Source organism: Monodelphis domestica, chromosome 3, assembly GCF_027887165.1.
Source record: "Monodelphis domestica isolate mMonDom1 chromosome 3, mMonDom1.pri, whole genome shotgun sequence".
Taxonomy (NCBI): domain Eukaryota; kingdom Metazoa; phylum Chordata; class Mammalia; order Didelphimorphia; family Didelphidae; genus Monodelphis; species Monodelphis domestica.
In genome coordinates this window covers 138,920,067-138,938,664 of record NC_077229.1, presented here as the reverse complement: position 1 = coordinate 138,938,664, position 18,598 = coordinate 138,920,067, and the positions used below count along the sequence as shown (strand labels likewise).

General features: G+C 40.4%; 1 protein-coding gene across 6 annotated transcripts in view; it reads left to right on the top strand.

Moving 5' to 3' along the window:
• ZHX2 (zinc fingers and homeoboxes 2) overlaps window positions 1-18,598 on the top strand; it is a 211,492-nt gene that overhangs the window by 37,972 nt on the left and 154,922 nt on the right. The window contains exon 1 of one of the 6 annotated variants that reach the window (XM_016431873.2): window positions 14,194-15,321. The exons of the other annotated variants lie outside the window; for them this stretch is intronic. The gene's annotated coding sequence lies outside the window, so the exon portion shown is untranslated. Of the gene's footprint in view, window positions 1-14,193; window positions 15,322-18,598 lie in introns of those variants that run through there. 6 annotated transcript variants of the gene reach the window in all.

Sequence of the window (18,598 nt, the reverse complement as noted above, 5' to 3'; positions counted from 1 at the left end):
CTCCTCCCCTCCGTGCTCCTCTGCTTGCTGAGCCCATCAGCTGCCATGCATTTCATTGTCATCTCTGTGCTGACCATTCTCAAATCTACCTCTCCCGCCCTCACCCTCATGCTGATCACCAGGCTCACATGTCCGAGTGCCTTTCAGACGACTCGATGTCCAGCAGAGACCTAAAATCCAGCATATCCCAAAGGGAGCTCATTATCATCATCGTTCCCCCCAAACTCTCAGATCCTCCCGTTGCTCATTCATTTCAGCTCTGTCTGACTCTTCGCAACCCCATTTGGGCTTTTCTTGGCAAAGATACTGGAATGGTTTGTCATTTTGTTCTTTAACTCATTTACAAATGAGGAAACGGTGGCAAATAGGTTTTAGCAGCTTGCCCAAAGTCATACAACTTAGCAAGTGTCTGAGGCTGTATTTGAACTCAGTTCCTCCTGACTCCAGGCCTTGTGCTCTGTCCGCTGCACCACCTTGTTGCCTAGTTGGTCCCTTTTCTTACCTTTCCTAGTACTGTGGAGGCTAATGCCATGTTCCCAGTCCCACAGGTTTGCAACCTTGGAGTTTTCCATTCCTCACTGTCCCTCACCCTATCCCCATATCCAATCTGTTGTCGAAGCCTATTGATTTGACCTTTACAGAGTTTTTCTTCTATGCCATTCTTCTCTCCTCTGATATTCCCACTTCTCTACTGCAAGTCCCCATCACTTCATGCCTAGATTACTGCAATAGCCTATTCCTGGGTCTGCAGGCCTCAAGTCTCTTCCCACTCTGGTCTATCCTCTATTCAGATGCTAATGTAATCTTCCTAAAGCCCATGAATAATCAGGTTACTCCTCTACTCTGTAAACTCCAGTGGCTCCCTATCACCTCCAGGGTCAAATACAAAATGCTCTGTTTGTCATTCAAAGCCCCCTCCTACCTTTACAGTTCTCTCACACCTTAATCTGGGCCATTTTTTCACTAAGGAGACACTCCCATCCTTCCCTCTGGGCATCTACTCGGGCTATCCCTGATTGCTGGGCTGTCTCTTTCCTTATCTCTAACCATTGTCTTCCCAGGCTTCTTTTTAGGAGGCCCTTCCCAGCCCCTCATCTCTTTCTTAATGATTTACCCTGCCAATACCTTGTTTGTTATATTTGCTTGTGTGTGGTCTCCCTCCTTAGAGTACGAGCTCCTTGATGGCAGGCACAGGAAAAAAAAAATCCTTTTTTTCTTGTATCCTTAGCAGGGAATCTGGCACATAGTAGGGGCTTAATAATGTTTGCCAATGATTGATTGATAGCTCGTGTCCTAATGCCTAAAACAGCTCCATACATTACTTTATACTCCCTCTTATGATGCTGATCTTATCATAACCTTATTAGTCAATACCAAGCCTGTAAATTACAAAATAATCACTTGCTGCCCTCATTTGGTAGAGGGACTTTACTCACTAGGGAACTTCCTAAACTAAAGAATTCATAGATTCTAACAAAACAGTGTTTCTAGCAGTCCATAGTAACATCAAATTCTTCACAACAATCCTAAGAGGTAGACCTTATGCAAGTGTACTTCTCCCCATTTTAAAGATGGGAAAGTTTGGAGCTTTGAGTGTATATCTTCCCCTTTCTTTCAGATTAGGAAACTAGTCAAGAGAGGTAAAGCGATCTATCTAAAGTCATATAGGTAATTATAATATTAAGCAATAGTTTATATGTTGTTGTTTTGTCTATTTCAGTCATGTCCAAATATTTGTCACTCCATTTGGGGGGTTTTCTTGGCAAAGATACTGGAGGGGGTGCCATTTCCTTCTGCAGCTCATTTTACAGATGAGGGAACAGAGGCAAACAGTTGAAGTGACTTGCCCAGGGTCACACAGCTAGTGAGTGTCTGAGGCTGGATTGGAACTCAGGTCTTATTGATTCCAGACTTGGCACCACCTAGCTGCCCATACTTTATAAAGTATATTGAATGTTTTCGTTCATGTAAGTGCCAGAGCTAGGATAGGAAGTCAGCTCTTCCGATGTTGGATGTAGCTCGCTTTCCAGGTGACCTGCCATAATTAACTCGTGAAACCCAGTTCAGGGCTACACTTGGCTTCTAAGGGAAGACTGACTCTTTACATGGTACAGGACCCCTTCTGGTCAGGCAGGGGGTGTAAATGTTCCTCAGTTTACAGATGAATGAACTAAAGCTTAGGAGATCAAGCAGCTTTCCTCAGATGACACTCAGCTTTCTCTCATCCATCTCCCAGCATTTAGCATCAGTCATCTCTTTGGATAGATGAGGCTGTAACGGCATTCAGTGTCTTCTCATCTTTATTCTTTCTTCAGATCTGATGGTGATTTCAAATCAATCCTTTTGAAATCCCTCCACAGAAACTTAACTAGATGCGTGACTCTCGTCATGTCACTTTAACATGGTGCCATAGTAGTTTTCATCCGTAAATGAGGAACTTGGGACTTGTTGATCCTAGGACCAGTAAGATTAAGGACTAGAAGTTTTCTCCAGGCTCTACTAATTCTCAAAAAAAAAAAATAGAAATTATGTGCCTGAGAAAGAACAATGACAACTATTTCTACAGGACAAGAAAGCAAGATGCCCAGCAAGGTGACAGCCACATGAATTCTGTGTGGAGAATGCCGAGCCTTGAGGTGTTCACTTCACACCCTCCACTCCAAGCTCCATGCTGCATGCAGAAGGGTAAACAGCCAACTTGAGGTTCACAGGGTGGTGCTAAAGTTAGGGCCCACTCAGAGACTTCCCTCCTGCCACAGTCTCTGCCAGTACACCCTACGCCTACTCCCCTCCCAGTGCCCTGTTAGGACAAGTAGCTGCCAATGCTCCAATCTACCAATGCAGAGGGGAGGAAGGGAAAAAAAGAGAAGAAATTGAATTGCATTTCCTACTTCTTGGGTGTCCCTTGAGTTAGAGAGCACCAATGCAGCAAAAACTATGCCTGGGACATCCACTTCATCCTCTCCCGATAACTGAAATGCGGCAGATACTAGTTTATCCAAACTGGAAACTGTATTGGAGGGAACTGGTGTAATGACCTGGTAGACAAGACTGCGCTGCATGTAAATGAACAGACACTCTCTCTAGTCTTCTTACTCCAGAAGCCACTTGGGGCAGGGATTAAGACTAGTCCTCTTAACAGGGAAGGAAGCTGAGACAGCTTTGAGGTTTATTCCCAGAGGGCAATCCACAACGAGCCCTTGAAGAAAAAAAGCAAAACAAAACAAAAACTACACTAAAGCCACCAAAAATTTCAGGAGAAAAAACATTAGTTAAAAACCTAGAGTACAAACAAATAGATAAATCACTAGAGGAAATACTAAATTAAAAGGGAAGATGACTGTTAAAACATCCAGGAATTACAAACCTTTATAAATATTGTAAGACAAAGAAAGATAAATTTAGCACTTAAAGAAACATAGAACGCTATAAAATTAATTCCTAAGAGAGCATGAACCACAGAAAGATATTCCCAAATAGTTTAAGAGGGAAATCAGAATTTTGAAATAAGGTGGAAGCGAACAAATAGCAGAATTTATGACCTGCTTGGCAAAATAGGAAATATGAGCTCATGGTGACAAATGTCTCCAAAGAAGTGAACTAGGAAACAACTGCTTGCATATATAATCTGGAAAGAGAAAATAAAAAAGCAGTAACATTAAAAGAACTCATCTCTTTCAAAGCAAAACACATTTAAAAATGAAGACAGCATATGTAGAAGAAACTTAAGGATTATAAGCCTCCTAAAAAAACATGACAAGTCAAAAAACCTAAACAACATAATCTAAGGAAACTGTTCAGAACTTCTGAATCCAGAGAACAGAGTGCCAATCATAAGAATCCACAGACCCTTTCTAAGGGGAAAAGAACAACAAAAACATGTCTGTGCTTCAAACTACAAGACATATTAGTTAAGTTTATTTAATTCATTGACTAAGGATACATTCTGCAAGTCACCATGAGAAAGAGCTTCAAACATAAGGAAAAAGAAATTTGAATAACATGAGTTTATTCCACACCCATCAGAAACCCCAGCAAAGGAAGGAAAAAAATATTCTGAAAAGCAAAGGAGTTCAAGAAGTAGCTCAAAATAACATGTCCTGAGAACCTGAGCAATGAAAAATAAAAGATGGGTGTTCAATAAAAGAAGCATTTGAAGTATTCCTGCAAACATCAGACAAGCAGATTATTTGACTTGGCAGACAACCCAAACAACATAAGCACAAGCCAGGTAACTAAATAAAACTTCCAAGGAAAGAATAAGCAATAAATTATTCCATCTCTAGAGACTATGAAAAGAAAAAAAATAGACAAAAGGTTAAAGAAAAAGAGAAGACCCGTTAATATTTTTTCTAAAAGTACACAGGGTAATAAAGATGAAAACATAATTTAAAGAACTAGAAGTGACAGTGGAGAAGCAGGCCTGAAACACCATGAACTCAAGCCTACAACACACCTCCCGGCTGAATCAGTGTATTTTGTGGGACTAAATTTGCAGCACAGAAGGAGTTCCTAAATGGGAGAGACAGGAGGTGAAAGAGGGAGCTGCACTATACACACCTGGGCCAACATGGATGCTCATGGGGGCGACACTCTGGACATCCTATTCCTCACCACATCCCAGTGTCTCATCCTGGATGCTCTGCGACCTCTGGAACAAACATTGGGAATGCCAGCCTGCCCTTTGATTGGATGACTCCTCCTACAGTTTCATGTAAGGAGGCCAACCAGGCAAGCCAGCTACGTTCATTCATGAGGGCTGGATTTCCTTTGTCATACTCCTCCAGCACTGCCAGTATCTTCCCTCCCTCCCCTTCAGTTTTAGTTTAGGTCTTGTCTTTCTCCATTCGAATATAAGCTTCTCAAGAGCAGGCCCTCTCTCTTCCTACTCATATTTATAGTCTCAAAACTTAGCTCTGTGCTTCACACACAATAAGTACTTGATAGTTATTCATTGATCACTCCTATCATCTCTTGGCTAGAAGCGGGGCGATGGAAGAATGGGACAGAGAGCACAGGGAGGAAGTGAAATATGAGAGAGGGGGGAGATCTCAGCCTGTGAAGAAAACTCCCATAGGGAAAAATATATTCCATAGTGGGAGATAAAGACCTTATAATGGATTAAATGTTCAAGGAGTTAATTCATAGAGAGAACAATTCCTATGATAGAGAATATTACCTTCATGCACATCCTAGCTTAAGAGAAGGGAAATTGGAGCTCTTGGGAAGGTGGAAGCAGTGTAGAAGATAATACATGGTGAATGCGGGGTGGGGATATGATCTAGGGGGAAGACCTGGGGCAAGATTGGATCCTATGATGAGAGAGACAAGAAAACTTCTACCCTGGGGCAATGTTTCTATCATCACTCCCTCCTTCATAAACTGATACATTTGAAATGAGGCTTTCCACAGAAGTGTCAAAATCTTGAGGCTAGTTGGCAGGCAAAATTCCTTGCAGTCTAATTGGCAAATATTGAAATAAAAAGACATATTGTACAACTTAGATAATGTTAGTTTGTAGTTTTCTAAGTCAGTATGCTATCAGTTTCTACTTAAGTTTGATGCCACTGGCTTATAAGAAACATATCTAAAAAACAGTTGTTTAAAATAAAAATTATAGGATGCAGCAGTTGAAATTAAAACAGGAGTTACAATCATGATATCAAACAAAACAAAACCAAAAACTTCCAATATAGAGATAAACAAGAAAATTAAATTATACTAAAGGAAACCATAGACAACAAACCAGTATAAATGTTAAATTTACATACTCCAAATGGCAAAAAGTCTAAATTCATAAAGAAACAATCTTAATAATACTTTAATGTTCCAATCTCAGAGTTGGGCAGCCCTAACAGAAAGCTAAACAAACAGAAAATGCAGAATTAAACAGGTCATTGAAAAAGTTGCAGCTAAAAGATTTATGATACCTTTTAAATGAGATGAGTAAAGAATATACATATTTCTTAGTATCACATAGAACTTTTACAAAAATTGACTATGTATTATTGGCCCAGAGATATTGCAAATCAATGTTAAAAGTTCTCAGAAATGCTAAAATATCCTTTATGGATTATGATGCAATAAAAATAACTGTCAATTCAAGGGGAAAAACAGCATAGACAAATAAAAATTTAATTTTTAAAATGTTCAATAAAGAGTAGGTCAAAGTGAAAGTCAGAAATAATTGAAAATTATGTGAAAGGTTGATAATGATGAGACAATATACCAAAATTTCTCAGAGGCAGCTAAAACATTCTGCAGAAGGAAATATATATCTTTAAAAATATATCTAAGTGAGGGCAGCTAGGTGGCTCAGTGGGTTGAGAGCCCAAGGCCTTGGGATGGGAGATCCTGGGTTCAGATCTGGCCTCACACATTCCTAGCTACATGACCACAGGTTAATCACTTGATCCTCATTGCCTCCAGGTGTCATGGAGTGCTTACTGTTCTACCTTGGAACTAATACACAGTATCAATTCCAAAATTAAAGTAAGGGTTTACAAAAAAACATACAGATATGCAAACTGAATGTGTATTTTAAGCATTAGAAACCTGATAAAGTGAACCAAAAATAAACATAAAAAAAGGAAATCTTAAAACTTGGAGGAGAAATGGGTAAATTAGAAGTAGAGGGGGGAAAAACTATAGAAATGATAAATAAAACTAAAACCTGGTTCTTTGAAAAAGTTAACAAGTGCCAAACCTTATTCAATTTGATTAAAGAGGGCAGAAAATCACATCAATAATGAGCAAGATAAAATCGCAACAAAACTAGAAGAAATAAAAATACTTATAAGAGCACACTGTACAAAGTTGCATGCCCCAAAAATCTGAAAATATAAAATGAATGGAAAATATAACCTTCAAAAATGTAAACTATCCAAATTAACAATAAATACCAAATAGAGATAAGAAATATTCCAATCTCAAAGAAGGTCTTAGAAGTAGCTGTAAAAGAATTATCATGGGGGGAAAAGCATGGATTTTTAATGGAATGCAATCAGACTTTTCAAGAACAATAAATACCAATACAATATTGGGCTTTCAAGGAGGACTAGCAGTTCTGGTGGGGGCTTGCTTATCCCTTTTTAGGGTTGCTTACCCACCTGTGGCGTCTACTGTCACCCATTTCTCACCTGTGGCTCCCAGAAGCTGTAGTATGTGGAGTAGCCACACCCCAAGAAAACAGTTTAAAGGTAACCAGCAAGCCTCAAACCCATCTATGATTTAGGAGGATGTCTACCCTAAACATGGGAAGATGTCCTTAGTAGGAATGAGTATACGAGCACAATTTGTACCCAAATCCATTAAAGTGGCCAAAGCAGGCACTGTGGAATGCTTAAAGCCTGCTCAGACATCAGAGACATCAGGGTCATTCATTGCATCCCAAGCCATTGCTAGTGGTCCTGATTTTTGTCTTGTCATTGGTCTCTGGAAGAGAGAGTAAGGCTGACCACTTTATGCCATTTTAAATCCTTCTCACAAGTGAGTCAAGACAGTACTCTGATGTTGTTGGCCATCTTCAAAACAAAGAACAAACAACAATACCAATACCATACAAATTATTGTTAAACATTGAGTAAGCACTCTACCAAACTCCTTTTCCTGAGACATAGGTAGTCCTCATACTTAAATTAAGGAAGATAAAGCAAAGAACTATAGACCCAATACATATATCATTAATGAATATTCATAAATTTTAAGTAAAGTCTATTTAAATAGGATATAATAGTTCATCCAAGAAATCTTTTATTTTGACCAAGTTGGATTTATACTAGGATGTAAGGGATGGTTCAATATTAGGGAGGAGAAAACTGTTATAAAATTAATTGACTAAAAAACAAAAATCTTTAAAGCCTCATAATTATCCCAAGAGATGTAGAAAAAGCCTTTGAGACAGGTTCATTTATGCTAAAAACCTCTGTAAATTATTATAGTGGGATTTTTTTCCTTAGGATCGTAAAAAGTATCTATATAAAACCCAAAACAAGCATCATATGCAGTGGAAATACACTAGAGGTTTCCCCAATAAATATAGTCATTAAGTAAGGATGCCTACTTTCCCTGCTCTTTTCCCTTCCACTAAATGTGATTTAGTTCTAGAAATGCCAACAATAGCAATAAGACAAAAGAAACAAATAGAGGCATAACAGAAGGGAAAGAAGAGATAAAAATATCCCTACTTGCTGCTGACTTGGATGTGCTTAGAAAATTCTAGTTAATCAGCAAAGAACCTAACTATGGAAATTAATGCTATCAGCAAAGTTTCAGGCTACAAAACAAATTCACAAAAATCAGTAGCATTTCTATATAACAACAACAAAATCCAAAAAGCAATGAAAGAGAGGGAAATGTCATTCAAAATAATAACAAAATGTATAAAATACATGGGAATCAATCCATCAAAGTATACTTGATATTTATGTTTAGATTCAATTATAAAATGCACCTTAAAGACAATAGATAACTTAAATAACTGGAGCAACATCTGGTGTTCATGGTTGGACTGTGCTAATATAACAAAAGTTATGTTACTATCAAAGTTAGTCTTCAATGTAAATGCTATACCAAAAAGATTCCTTGTAGAACCAAATAAAATAGAAAAAAAGTCATCTAAAAGAACAAAAACTCTAGAATATAAAGGAAAATAATGAAGGTATTAATAAAGGGAAAATAGCAATTCCATGCATCAGACTATGCAGCAGTAATAAAAATCTTTGGCATTGCTTAAAAACTAGAAATTTCAATCAATGGAAAACGAAACTAAGAAAACTAAAGTCATCATTTAACAAGTAAAGTCCTTCTATTTCATGACTGCCATTGTAGACAGAATTAATTCACAGAGAGCAGGAATGTTAACCACTCAGATCCTGTTCTTGTAGTGCTGAGAACTCTGGACCATACCTGATGAAAACTAGAGTGTCAGGATAGAGCCGACTCTAAAAATGTCTGGGATCAAGATCCCTCAGCCTACAGGAAACCAGTAAGTCACACCAGAGTTTCCGGGGACATTTTTTGGCTCTGTCATTTTTCATTAAGTCATTCTGGGTGATGGATCAACATCAGTTGAGTTGAAAACATTTCATATATAGTCAGATCTAGATAGTGAGGAAGTATGCCTCAGTAACCTCTAAGGTCCCTTTCAACTTTTAAAATCATTGATATTAAGTCTAATGACTGATAACTTCATTTTGGATACCTATGTAGTAGACTACCCAAGTTTTCTTTTGGAAACTTTCTTGGATTAACCCAGAAGGAAGCAAAAAGCCAGAGGAAGAGAAAGAGAAAATCCTCCTTAACAGATTTAGCCCACAGTTTGGCACCAGTAAGTCTACATCAACCCAGAGTCCTTGGGATATTAAGTTTCATTTTGGATCTCCAGTACTTGCTATAGGATCATGACCTAGTCTCTTGACCTCTCAGAACCTATTTCCTTATCTGTAAAGCAGGGTACTGATAGTCACAAAGCTTAACACGCTGGCTTACTGCCTTTTGCCTTCCTTAAAAATGCCACAGAAATTGTTAGTGTGTGGTTCTTAGAACTCTCCTAGATAGCGTACTTCATGCTGACATTTTGCATGGTCCTATAGAAATAATGCGTCTTGACCAGAAATTCCCAGGCATCTTCCTGAGGCCGTTGAAACCTGACTTTCCTTTGAATGTTCTCACTTTTCCTTCTGGCTTAGGAAACACAGATATAAGAAGGTGGGGAGTAGAATGCTAAGACTGCATTTTCTCCTAGATTATACACTGTCCTTGTTCATCTCTTCTCTGTAGTTTGAACAGCAAGAGGGGAAGGCCTAAAAAAACTTAAAAGGTGGCCAAAATGTTTTGAGTGCGTGTTAATAGGAAGACGTGAAAGAATTGAGGACAGAGCCAAACAAGTGTGTACAAAAGTCTTGCCATTCCATGATGACTAATACTCAACTAGGAGAAGGCAGATCCCCAAAGTCTAGCTCCATCCCAAGAATTCTGCCTGCAAGTTCTTTTTGTAAAGTTGTTATCATCATGCAGAACACACTTCCATATTGGTCATTGTTGAAAACCCAAATAAGACCAGAAATACACCGATGAGAGATAGTAGGCTTTGATCCGCATCCACCCAACCAAACGGTTCTTTCTCTGGACGTGAAGAGCCTTCCCTGTCATGAGTCTTTCAGGATTGTCCCAGATCTTTGCACTGCTGAGAGTAGCCAAGTTTTCACAGTGGATCATCATACATTATCGCTGTTATTGTGTACAATGTTCTCCCGGTTCTGCTTTTCACTCTGCATCTGTTCATATAGATCTTTGCAGCTATTTCGGAAACCAACTTGCTTATCATTTCTTATGACACAATATTATTTCATCACCAACATGTACCATGATTTGTTCAGCCATTCCCCAGTTGAGGGGCATCCCCTCAATGAATGCAAGTTCTACCACATCTAGTGTCAAGAAATGTGGATCCATTCGTGGGAGTAGCTTGGGCCAAAAGGGGTTTCTTCTCCCCTTGTTCTGTGGAACCTTTCCCCTGACATTATCTTTAGTTTATTCATCTTTACACATCATTGTTTGGATGTTGTCTTTTTCATTAGCCTGAGCTCAGAGGAGCCAGGTCTATTTTTGCCTTTGTATCCCCTGGCACATAATAGGTGCTTCATAAAGACTCATTATTTTTTTTTTAACTCTTAGCTTCCATCTTAGAATTAATACTTTGTATTGGTTCCAAGTCAGGGATGGTTAAGTGACTTGCCCAGGGTCATACAGCTAAGAAGTGTCTGAGACCAGGTTTGAACCAAGCCCTACAGACCTGGCTCTCAATCCACTGAGCCACCTAGCTTCCTTGCAAAGGCTCATTATCTCGGCTGGATTTGTAAGGGACATATGTGAGTGAAAGGGCTGTGATTCTCAGGTGTTAGTCTTCCTCTGACAACTCAAAACTGATGATATAGCTGGACCTTAAAATATTTCTCCTTCTGGAGAATTGTCATTGGAGTCTGGATGATTTGGATTCAAATCCTGCCTCTAAAAGTTTTAAACTTTTATCTTTTGTCTTAATTACTCCTTCCCTCCCTCCCTCCCTCCCTCTCCTCCCATTAGATAATGTCTTATTATTTCTATTTATCAGTTCTCTAGAGGTGGACATATACAAGTCATTCCTCAAACAGTATTGGTTCTCTTGGTTCTGCTCATTTCACTCTTTGTAACTTCCATGTAGGTTTTTCCATCTTTTTTCACAATTAACCTGTTAGTCATTTCTTACAGCACAGTAGTGGGTTCCATGGCAGAAGAGTGGTAAGGGCTAGGCAATTGTGGTTAAGTGACTTGCTCAGGATCACACAACTAGGAACTGTCTGAGGCCAGATTGAAACCCAGGACCTCTCCTCTCCAGCCTCACACTATCCACTCTGCCTCCCTTGCCTTTAAAATTTACTAACCCAGTGATCTCAGACAATTCCCTAAAATTGTAAGTAACCGATGCACTAGCACTCCAGATTACTAGAAGCAATTTTCCCACAACCATAATATAACAAGTCTAGACCAAGAAAAAATGACTCCTTTCTCACACACACACACACACACCCATCCCCAATTGCAGGGCTCTCCATCAAACATCTTCCATCTTGTCCCTGACAAGAAATACAACTTTCTGATTAGAATAATTAGAAAGGAGGCAGAAGTGCAATTACCATGGATTGAAGACCTGTTTCTATACGTGTTAATTTCTTAACTCAGGATTTAGTCTTCGAGACTTAGTAGTCATTGAATCATATGTAACAGCCATTCCGTTGAAATTTCCAAGAACTAGAATAATAAGAGATGGGAATATTAACAGGGTTTCTATTCAGACCCAATAATAAATGTTCAAGCCGCCAACTTCTACTAGTGGCTTTCCACTAAGATTTTTCTCCCCCTTCCTGGAGCTGGCATGTAAGTTTTGTGTTGCTATAGATTGCAGATGGGATGACACCCATGTGCCACGTTTAAGAGTTTGTGTTGATGTTACTGTTGTGAAAATGCACATATTGGTCTCCCTGCCATCTATAGGGCTGTGACTCATTTTTTTTTCTCATACAACTTTTGCTCACAGCCTGTTTGGGGAAATTGACACATTGGCTTAGGATGTCATGATTGCCAACTCAGAATCTTGGATCATTTAAATCAGTTATGACAGATGTGATTATTTACAAGAAAATAGAAGTCACTATAATTAGACCTTCAGAGGAATACATTTGAGAGGAAGATGAGAAAGCACAATTTTAAACTGGCAAAGTTTAATCTGTTTTAATTCTGGCTGGGCAGATTTTCCCAAGTTTTAAAGTCTACAGTATGGGTTGGGATATTTAGATATGTGAAATCAAATATCAGGTCTTTTATATAGTAAATGTTTTATTGTTTTTTTTAAATTAGCACAGACTTTTAAAAATTAATTTGTTAAAGTCAAATACCCAATTAACTCTCCTTCCTTCCCCTTCCTCTCACTAGAGAATATGTCTTACTTATTTCTGTTTATCAGTTCTTTCTCTAGAGGTGGACATAGACAAGTCATTTTTTAAAAAATAATGGTACCCTTAGTTCCCTCATTTCACTCTTCATAATTTCCTGTATGTCTTTGACTGTTTTTTTTTAATTAACCTGTTTGTCATTTCTTATGGTGCTGTAGTATTCCATCACAATCATATGCCACCACTTATTTAGGAATTTATAGACTTTTAAAATTACTATTACTACTCACCTTCCCCTTTCTCTGATGGAACCTACTTTGTGGAAAAAGGGGATTTAGGTGTTAAAGCAGTTGCATTATCTAGGTTTTTTTTTCTTTTTGTATTTAACATTGTTGTTACAGACATGGAACTGGCATGAATACCTCATAATAGTACAGCTCAGATACTTAAGGAAAATACATCTATTTTGTCATTTAAAAAAACTGAATGATGTATGGCTAAGCAAAAACCAACACGTTAGTTATAACTGACAATCATCATAAATACTTTAATAGTGATTACATTCATAGAAAGCTTTAAGGTTGATAAATCATTTTATAAGTCTTCCCTCATATTCTCACAACAACTCTGGAATTGGGTGCTACTATTATTCTTATTTTACAAATAGGGAAATCGAGATAGACAAAAGTTAAGTAACTTATTCAGGGTCATACACAGCTAGTAAGTATTTGAAGATGGGTTTGACCTGGATCTTAGGGTCTATTCTCTCTAGAGAGGCTCTATCTCTCTCTAACAATGTAGACTTCATTCTCTGCCTACCCCCATTCTGAGAAGAGATATCCATGGTACTGTGAGTCTTCCCAAGTCACTCTTTGTCACTGCAATCACAATCAGTCAGAGTTTGGTTGCATTCCTTTTTCTTTTCTAAAAACTCTTACTTTCTGACTTGGAATCAATATTGTATATTGGCTCTAAGGCAGAAGAGTGGTAAGGGCTGGGCAGTGGAGGGTTAAGTGTGGGTGGGGGGATGGGGGGGTTAAGTGACTTGCCCACAGTCACATAGCCAGGAAGGATCTGAAATCAAATTTGAACCCAAGACCTCCTGTTTCCAGGCTTGGTTCTCCATCCACTGAAGCACCTAGCTGCCCCCAAGTTGTTTTTCGGTGCTATTTTTCCTTATACTGCTGTGATTGTGTGTGTTCTTTTGGTGGTTCTGTTTACTTCAGTGTATTTTATTGGGTCTTCACAACATATGGGTCAGAATTCTGTCACATAGTCCCAGCTTGCCTTTCCAACCTTACTGCCGCCTGTTTGCTTTGCGACTCCCCTGCCCCTGCCGGGCTGGTGCACTCTTTGTTCACTCATTCATTTAAGAAGATACTCACTAAGTAGACACTGTGCGCCGCAGTGTCTGGACCAGGACACACAAAGAAGAAGGCAGGTCAGAGAGTTAAGAATATCTCAGTGAGGAGGCATGTTCGTGGCGTGGTACAGTGAGAAAAGCATTCAGTTCAGACTCAGAGGACCTGGATTCGGGTCACGCCATTTGCTCCCTGTGTGGACAAGTCTCCCTTCCTGCTCCTGTTTCTTTATCTGAAAGATGATGAGGTGAAACTAAGCGCTCTGGGAGACCCCGCCTACCTTTAAGTCGTGTGTCTTTAGCTAAATGATGAACTTAGCACGTCGTCGTGCCATCGGGCCAGAGCTGTTTCCATAAGTAAGGATCAGGCCCCTTACAGGGTTGGGGGAGAATGAATTCTTTACTCCTCAGTAGCCTGTGTACCTAGTCTTCTCTCCTGCTAACTCAGAGAATAAAGGATTTGGTCCTGTAAAAAGAGATCTAATGACAACAAGGAGAGACCTAATGAAAACAGACCTAATGAATATCGTGTATAAGAACGCTTCAGAAATGTCAGCTCCTCCTGGCCCCAGCCTTGCCATTGCCCCACTGGGGATGGTGAGGCCCAGAGACGTGCCTGGCTCCCACAACTCTTCTGAGCCAGACCCAAGGCTTCTGACTCCCTTTCTTGTACCCCACCTTTGCCTTGCCCTATTGTTCTGCAGAGACAGCAGAAGCTTTCCTGGCCTGGGTGTCCTCATTGTCAAGTCATCCTAATCACTACTTAATTTTTATTTTCTAATTTTTCTCTCTCTTTTTTCCCCCCTAATCACTATTGAGCTGGGCATTGAAAGGGATAATTAGCCAATCACAGTGGCCCAGAGGCCTTTGTCGGGAGGCCGCTGAACAAAGTCTGAATCCATTCCAGCCTTTTCTCCACATCTTAAACCAAGACCTGAGGTTGCAGAAAGGAGAGGATGTGTACCACAAAACGTTCTTTTTTTTTTCCTTAAAAAGATTTTATTTATTTTTTAATCAAATTGGACCCAACTTTTGCCTTTGGGGGAGTTCCGTGGGCACGGCTCTGGTAGGAGTAAGCCGACTGCCTAACCCAAGACGTGAGTGTCACCCCGGGGTGACTGCGGTGTCCTGAGATCCGAGTGTCCCTCTGCCCCTGCGTTCCGCAAGCTTCCTGCAGCACGTTGGAACTTAGCTTTCGAATGTGGCCTCAGACTGAGACTTGGCACCCACATCCCACCCGAGGAGGAATTTGTTTTTGTTTTAGAGCCGAGGACGCTCGCACCAAAACAGGATCTGCGTTGCTTAGGAGTTGATTAAGTCCTGCTGCTTTATTCCCTGCTGAAGTCACAATCCCATGCTTGTCACATCGCAAGTGGTCACTGTAGAAATGATCAGGACCTCCATAGAGCCAGAATTACATACAGCTCCATAGGTGAGGGAGGAAGAGAGCACAGGATGGACAGTGGGACCCGATGGAACCTGGCAGCCAGACCGCTCTGGAACCCAAGCCAGGCCTGAGGCCCATCCCAGGTAGACGTTCTGGACACTCTTTCTCTCCCGGGCCCCAGACATGTCTTGATTCCGGGCACAGGTCAGAGCAGTGTGCTAGTAGGCATGCTGCTGTGAGAAGGAGGGGAAGCACCGTGCCGGGGTTAGCAGGGGTGAGGGCCAACGTGGGGCGTCGGGGGGAGCCCTGGATTGGGAACCGTAGAATCTCCACACAGGCACTGGAGCCTTCGAGCAGGAAGAGACCTTGGAGCTCTAAATCAGCCCCCTTGTTCTAAGGACATGAAACAGAGGAGCGGGGAGTTCGCTCTGGGAAAGCCGGTCAGTGAGCAGATATTTCCTGAGGACCTGCTTTAAGAAGCCTCAGAGGTCTTCTAGCTGGACCCTAGCCTACAGCATGAATCCAGCCTACCGTTCCACATACAGCATCTCCGACAAAGCTGCTGGAAGAGATCCAGGGACAGGGAGCTCACTACTTTTCCTTTTCACTTTGGGGCAGCTCTTATAATGACTAAGGAATTGTTTCCCTATTTAGAGGACTTGGTCTACTTTTCACGTTCTATTTATGCTCTCTGGGCTGAAGAGGGCAGAGATTCTCTTTTTCTCATGAAAAGGCAGAAGGTACAGGTTTAGGTGCCCCTCCATCAGCTCCTAGCACGTGAGGTGATACGTGAGAGTTACGTTGCAACCGTGTGGTGCCAGAGAAGTGGGAGTAGGTTTTCACCGTCGCCATTAAACATTCTCTCTGTTCTAGAACTCACAAAGGGAGGTGGGCAGACCAGATGTCAGAAAGTGAAATGGCAATGGACGGATGATGATAGAAGAGATGTCCGTGAGGAATATGGGAATGATTTCTGGGCGAGGGTGCCAGAGAGTAGGCAAGCACTATGGATGAGTATTTAGCTGGATCAGATGGCTCTGCACTAAAATGGGAGAGCATCTTGGAGAAGGAAAAGAATGGGCTGGGCCTAGAGAGGCAGGCATGTCATGGAGAGGGCTCTGGTGACAATCTCCTCTTTGTGGGGTGAACCTGGGCAAGTTCACTTTCTGGGCCTTCGCTTCCTCGTTTGCAAAATTGGGGGGTTAAACTCAGTGGCCTCTAAAGTCTCTGCTAGTTCTTAAGTCTATGAGCCTGTGGTCTATGAAGGATGGGTTGTTTGGGGTGGGCAGAAGGGGAGTGTGGGAAACTTCATCAGGCTAAAAGCAAATCTTTGTTTTTTCACTAGAATCACAAAATTTAAGGGATCTAGATGAAAAGGTCATCTAGCCAGGCCACATCTGGAGTATTGTGTCTAGTTGGAGCCAACCCCACATTGAGGAAGGACATAGATTAACTGGGGAGTGCCAAGAGGGCCACCAACGTGGTGAAAGCTGAAAGGTCTTTGCCATGTGAAAAGTTGTTGAGGAACTAAACATGTCTAGCCTGCCTACATAAGAAAAAAAAATTGTTGGGACAAAAATTATAGATATGTTCAAGTATTTGAAAGGCTCTCTTTTAGAAGGGGGATCAGATTGATTTGTTGGAGCTCAGATTTCAGAACTCGGAGCACTGGGCTTCAGAGGAATATTTAAGGTGTATGGTGGGCAAAATTAGAAGTGCCCACAAGTGGCATGGGCAAGTTCTTCCTCACTGGAGTTCTTCAAATAAAAACTAGAAGTAGAGAGGTTGCTTGGGCAGGTATGGGCTGGACTGGATGGCCCTTGAGATCCCATCCAGGTTTGAAGTTCGGTCATTCTCTAATAGTCTAACTGCTACCTGAAGCAGAAATTCTTTCTACTCCATCTCCTGCCAGAGTAGTCATCCAGACTGACAACCTCCGAGAAAGAATTGACAATAAGTGTCTAGACCAGTGGCTCCCAACCTGTAGGTGATGGATGGCCTGGAGGCTTGTGAATTTATCTCTAGGGTTCATGATCAGCATCAGCTCTCAACTGATGAGTACAAATAAGTGGGTCTATGAATATCTTAAATTAAAAACATTTTTAAATATCTTAAATTTTAAAATTTTAAAAACTTTTTAAATCTTCAGAAAAGATTGGGAGTGGATTCTCAGAACAAACAGGTCTGTCTCCAAAGCAATTCTTTCCTAATAGGAACTTTTAGAGATAGAAATCAAGTTTATGTGTTTCCCAGAAAATGTTTATGTTGATATTCTACTTTTTGCTAGCCCAAATCAGAATAATAGTTACAATAGTGAAAAGAATTCCCAGCTTATATTTATCTAGGTTTTTGCAGTGACAATGGTAATAGTAATAATAGCTAACATTTATATAGCTTCTACAGTGCATCTGGTACTTTGCTAAGGGACTTTATAAAGATCTCATTTTATCCTCACAAAAATCCTAAATGGTAGGTAGTGCTGTAATCTTCATTTTACAATTCAGGAAACTGAGGCATGCAGTGGGTAAGTGATTTGCCCAGGGTGTATCAAGTGCCTGAGGTCACATTTGATCTTGGATCTTCCCCATTCCAGGTCCAGTTCTATCCACTGAGCTACCTAGCTGCCTTGGCAACTTGAAATAGTATGATTCTTATTCTCTCCCAGTTTTACATATGTCAAATTAAAGATTAAAAGAGTGAAGTGATTTGTAGGGTCATAGTTCAAGGACTTAAATCCAAATCTTATAACTGCACTGGTCGGTCATTTCAGCTTTATCCAACTCTTTGTAACTCCCATTAAGATTTTCTTGACAAGATACTGAAGTGGTTTGCCATTTCTTTTTCCAGCTTATTTTACAGATGTGAAAATTGAGGCAAACAGGTATAAGTGACTTGCCCAGGATCACACAGCTAGTAAGTGTCCGAGGCCAGATTTGAACCCAGGTCTTACTGACTCCAGGCCTGATGTTCTACCTTACTATATGCCTCTTAGCTGCCCTCTATGCCTGCATGTTTGTAATATATTTTAGGATATATTTAATATATAGTAGATTTAAATATCGCATATATAAAGCATATCATTTATACTCTGTGTTGCAGCATAGTACAGTGGAAATAACCCTGAATTTGGAATCGGGACTTGAAATCAAATCTCAGCTTTGCCATTGACTACCTTTGTGACTCACCAGGGAAAGTCACATACCATCTGTGGGCCTTAACTGATTCCTCTGTCGAAGGAGTCCAGTTGGACTAAATGGCCCCTGGAGACTCTTCCAGCTCTTTGGCTGTTATCTTCTGATAGAAAGTAATTTAGATATGATTATCTTTCCCACCTCTCCACTTTTCCTTCTTTCTTGGGACCCAGATTCAAATTTTTACAGTAAAACTCACTAGCAGGCCAAATCACTACCTGTCTCTGTC